The sequence below is a fragment of the Pinus tabuliformis genome, chromosome 6 (genome assembly GCF_031772625.1).
Source record: "Pinus tabuliformis cultivar Carrire ecotype Pingquan chromosome 6, CPIR1, whole genome shotgun sequence".
In the NCBI taxonomy this organism is placed as follows: domain Eukaryota; kingdom Viridiplantae; phylum Streptophyta; class Pinopsida; order Pinales; family Pinaceae; genus Pinus; species Pinus tabuliformis.
Window position 1 is genome coordinate 198,205,497 of NC_142292.1, and position 5,900 is coordinate 198,211,396.

At 35.0% G+C, this 5,900-nt stretch overlaps 1 pseudogene; it reads right to left on the reverse strand.

The window, feature by feature from the left end:
- Positions 1 to 302: 302 nt before the first annotated feature.
- LOC149258145 (isoprenylcysteine alpha-carbonyl methylesterase ICME pseudogene) lies at positions 303 to 2,418 on the reverse strand (annotated as a pseudogene).
- Positions 2,419 to 5,900: the final 3,482 nt, after the last annotated feature.

Sequence of the window (5,900 nt, forward strand, 5' to 3'; positions counted from 1 at the left end):
AGTCTCACCTCCATATCATAGCTTCTATAGTGATTTGTGATCCATGGTGTGCATTCAGGAAAAAATATGAGCGTGATTTCAAAAAATAAGTTCCTAACAATCCACGATTCTTATGATGACACCAAGCGTACTCCTCTAATAAATACAATTCTCAATTTTTCATCCCCTTCTAATCAATTACCATAGACAATATTTCCTTTTGTAAGCATGCCACTAGTATTTCGTTATTTCCATTTGAATGACTGAGTGGAATGTTAGAGGAATTACTTGATGCTTTGTCTCATATTCTCTCAAGCACACCATCAAAATGGACTAACTCTTCTAGCTAGCTTCAACAAGATCATTGGAACGAGGTGTCTTCTTGGAGGTCCAGTAGTATCAACTGCTTGTTTTAATGGATCCCTTGCATGAATGACTGATAAAATATCATGTATAACTTCATCTTTACCTCATCGTAATGGGTCCTACAAAATAAATCTATGTGTGTCTTTCATTCATGTAGTTGTACTCCAGCTTGAGCACCCATCAATCTAAGCACATTAGTAAAATTTGTGTTAGATTATGATGGAATAGAAGAATCGTTTGCACCATGTAACAGAAAAAAGGGGGGCAGAAGAGAACCTTCTTGCCTAAAAGATGGATTTTTCACTAATATTTCTAGAGAAAAGCGAGCCAAAGCATGTTCTCCTTCCATCGCACTTAGAAAAAGGGAACTGTATAGGCTAAACTTATGGAAGTGATCAACTAAATTTACTAAATTGTTCTTGCCATAGATACCAAAATGATCTTTGATCTAAGAGATACTCTACATAGGGTATTTTTTTTAGTTCTTGCTTCTTTTATTGCTTGATGCACCAGTGCACAGGCAACAATATGTGCAACAACTGACTATCTAACTAAATGAGTTCTATTTGGATCACACTCATATTCAGCAATTTTGTTGCCTACAAATGAAATCCTCTAAGATGCATCTTTAACCATGTTGTTGATAGTACCTTGAGGAAAGTTATTGCATGCAACTATAACATTTCTTTCAACTATTTCTTGTCCTAGGAGAGAACCCCAAGTTTAATTATATCCAATGATCTATGCACCTCTAGTTATGAAAGATAATATTGGTTTTGGTTCATCCATATTCTCTAGTATATACAAATCCAACCTGTTTATAGGTTCCTCCCTATAAAAGCTGCTTCCATGAACACATTTTGAAAAATAGTAATAAAAAGAAATTAGAAATATAGTCCAAGGCTAGAGTCATGGGGATGAAATTGATGGATCAATTTTAATGAAACCAACATTTTAAGGTTGTCAATTTTTCCTCTAAATTGAAATGTGTATCCTCATAAATACCCAAAAGTACACATTTTGACATAATGATATATGTTCTCGTTAGGAGATGATTTTGATGGTAATAACTTCCTAGCAAGATTGTGGCTTCATTCAAACCATGGAAATACAAAATGAACACATAAGTATGGTCCTCACAGCTGGTTAAAAATAAAGTATTGTAGAGTTAAGATAAACAAAAAAATGTAGGGGGGCTTGGAATATGGTTTGAAGAAGAATTCTTGCAATATACCACAAACTACAATGCATTCTAAAAACAGAATTGGGGAGACACAAACACTGTCTTATCAAAACATAGGTGGACATAGTCCTCAATGATAGCTAGGTCATCTAAAAATTTGACCAAGTCATGTGATAGGAATGACCATTGAAAGCTTGAAAAGCATAGGGGGACCCAAATTTTGGTGTTAGGCTAAAATTTTGGGTGGATGTTGTAGCGATTACAATAGGCTCCATGTGCATCATATTTCCCAAAGATATAATTTTGATATGGGTGGCCTTGAAAGAATGTCATCCAACCTCTTATACTTGAACACTAAATGAAACTATTGTAAAAATGGCATCCACTTATACCTACTATCATGTAACTTGCTATGAGCTTGTAGGTATTGTGGCAGTCAGTGATCTATGTCGATGACTATCTCCTTTCCCATTTGATAGTGTTTTTCTACTTCTTGATAGCTTGTACCAATGCATAAATCTCTTTATCATAGGTAGGGTCGTTGAGAACTACCCCGTGAACACTTCAAAATGGTAACATATAGGCCTTCCTCCCTGCATTAAGACCACTCCCATAACATACCCACTAGCATCTACCTCTACTTCAAAGGGTTGTTGCAATATTGGTAATGCAAGAATTGGTGCATGATTGATTTTGTTCTTCAACTCTTCAAATATATTTTGTTGACCCTTCCCCCACTAGAAGATCTTGCCACTCTTTATTATCGCATGGAGTGGTGCAGCTACTATTGAAAATGAGGAAATGAATTTCCTCAGGTATGGTGGTGCCCCAACTAAAATCCTAACCTTATAAGCATTAGTAAGCACCATCCACTTTATGATCACCTCCATTTTGGGTTGGTCTACCTTGAGCTCCCCTTCACCAACCACATAGCCTAAATACACCAAAGACTGCTATGCAAATTCACTCCTTGAGATTTTCCAATAGTTAGTGCTTCTTCAATGTCTCTAGCACCTACATCAAATATGAGGTGTTCTCCTCCCAGGAAGCATTGTATACTGATATACCATCTAAATAACCAATAACAAATAAATCTAGATATGATTGCATTATATCATTCGTTAATCTCATGAACACAGTTATTGCATTACATAGACCAAAAGAAATGCCTAACCACTCTTATAGACCTTGTCTATTTTTGAAGGTGGTATTCAAGGTATCTTCTCCTTTGAATTGAACCTGGTAATATCTTGATTTTAAATCTAGCTTGGGGAAGTAGCTTGTTATTGCAACTGATCCAATAGGTCATCAATATTAGGTAGGGGTACTTGTTCTTAAGTGATTTTGTTTATTGCCTTGTTATCAATGCACATTCACCAAGTCCCATCCTTCTTAGGCACAATTATGATCGATGACCCACATGGTGAGGTACTTAATTGAATAACACCCTACTTTGTAATTGTTACAACTACTTGTTTAGCTCATTTTATTTTAGAATGGACTACCTATATAGCCTATTGTTTGGAAATGGAGAGTTGGGAAACAATTGGATCTTGTGCTTCACTTCCCTTTGAGTGGTAGCTCTTTATGCTCTTGTAACACTCCTCTATATTCTTGTAACAACTCTTTCAATCATTTTTTTTGTTCCTTACTGCACCCCTCTATGGATTCATTTTCTCTCATTGATTCTTCTACAGATCGAGTTTCTCATAAAACTAGTAAAACATACTTCTTGCTAGAATTTATTAGTTTCTTCGCTTCGTTGGCAACTACTAGTGAAATTTTAGACTTTTCTTGTGCGCATTGGTGATGAGGTATTTTTCGTCCTTGATAATGTGGTAATATTTGGCTCTACACATGAATGTTGTACATATGGGACTCCCAAACACCACTCCATATACATTAAGTGGAACAACATCTAATTATACTTCCTTAATAAAATCAACAATGATAGAAAATTTTATTTTACATTATTTTATTACCTTGATTTTGCATCCTTATTTACCAATTCTAATGGTAATGGGCTAGAATGATCTCGAACATATAATCCTAGTTTTTGACCAACTTCGTTGCAATGAGATTCACCTATGATTATGAATTGAAAAAGCATCAATTTTTATCTTCTTGACTTGTATATTTAAATGGAAGAGTTTGGAAATTTCCTTCTCTTCTTGTTACTAAAGGTTACTCAAACTCACCCCATTCTAGACTGATGTATAGAAAATATTCTCATCCATGTTCAAGTTTCTTTCCACATTATTTCTTGAATTTATGGCTATGAGATTTTTCTTCTTATTCTCCTTATTATAGTTGTTTGGGTTGAGTTCTGGATGTAATTGCTAACACTTCTCCTTTGTGTGGCCATCGTTGTTATAATGGATATAGTGGTTGCTAGGATCTTTGAAGTAGTGTATTGTGGATTTTTTCTTCTTTTCCTTCCCCCTTTTCCATTTATTCTTCCCTTCTTTGGAAGCTTCCTAGTTTTCTTTCTATTTCGAAGAACTCAATTTCCCTTTCATTCGACCACGGGGGCTTCACTCAATGAACCTTTAACATATCACGTGTGTTCATGGCATACTAAATAATACCCTTAACTTGACTACATATTGTAAAATACCTCTAAAATTCACATTATTTAACCTCCTACCAATATGAACCCAATACACCTTCCTAATTTAAAAAACCCCTACTTTCACTAGATATTTTAAGTATCCATTTTTTCATTAACATTTTTTATACCCTTTCATATTTTTTCATTAACTTTGAGCTCCATTTTTTATACCCACCAATATAAAAACCATTTACCCCCTATTATATGCTAAATATATTATGTCATTTTTTCCTCAATATATATCCCCCAATATGAACACGCGTGGTATAGTATTTCTCCCCTAGTGAAGCCCCCATGCATTCATCATATGATTTCTAGGTATTATTCCTACACGTAAGACTCATCCACCATTCGAGGTTTGAACATCATCACTTACTTTCATAAGTGGTTGTATAAACCTACTAGATACTTGAGGAGTATGTTTAGGTTCTTGCGATGGATACCCAACATTATTTCTATTTACTTGAATTCTCTGGTGTGCTCATGTACACTCTACCCCTATCTTTTTCTAAAGTAATGCCACCAAATCCACTAGTATTATACATACTCGATAGTGGAGAATTGGTAATTTATGAAAGTTATAAAATCCTCCCACTTAGTTACTAGAGGATATCCCTCTAGCCTTAGGATTTCCATGTGGATTTCCCACTAGGTCATGGCATGTCCCTCTAATCTCAAATGATAAAATGAAATTTTTCGTTCCTCCTCTATATGGTGAACACTAAAATGCACCTCTAACTACAACCACTAATGACTTAATTTCAAAGCATCAATCTGACCTTCATATGGCTTCATAGTGCTCGAACTTAGCTTCTCCTTTTCAGGTTTCCTAAACTCCTCTCATTCTTCCTTATCCCCCAATTTCCCCTTTTATCTATATTCCACATTGGAACATCCATCTTCTTCAAATAGTTTGAGATTATTGGTTAGGTCCATGAGGAGGCTCACATTATGGTTTATATCTATGACTTGTGCTTCCAACCTACAAACCTCTCCTTTGCTAGATCTTGAGGGTTATCATAAATTGATTTGTTGGCCATAGTTGGGGTTTTATGACTTTTTCTTAAATTGATTTTATCCCATACAACATACCACAAAACACCCAAAGAAACCTACTTTGATACTAACTTGAGCTGTAAACTAGTGTGGATATTCCACTAGATATTTCATCACAATATATATGATAAAAATAGACTAAAATATGAAATATATACTATGAGGGTTGATTTTCCTTAGATTTTTAGACTTATTAATTATTATTTTTATGCATATGAATGCAATAGATAAAATGTGAAAGTTAGAGAAGAGTGAAATATAAACACACACCAATCAGAATGAACACCGGGATATGATCCAGAAAACCCTTTTAGGAGAAAAACCTAGCTAGAAGGTGACACTATTGTACTCAATTTTTTTGTAATGGAAACGTGCAAAGACAAAGGAGTAGGCACTCTCTATTGAGATAGCTAAAATATGTGGCCAGCTGGATACTACAGAACATAAATCCCCCTTTGTTTTGTTCTCTCTCTATCCACTCTGAGCTACTCTGCTCTAAAATGGAACAAAATGAACTCGAACATAATGGAACCTCTTTTCCTCCGTTATAGCACAACGCAATAACCAATTAGGAGTTAAATTTGACCCCATTCAACTCTCAATATGAGTTAGAAATTGGACCTTCTAGAGTCTTATTCATAGTTTCCATTTGGCTAGCCATTTTTCCATGAATAATGAGGGATAACATGGCATATTATCCAATTA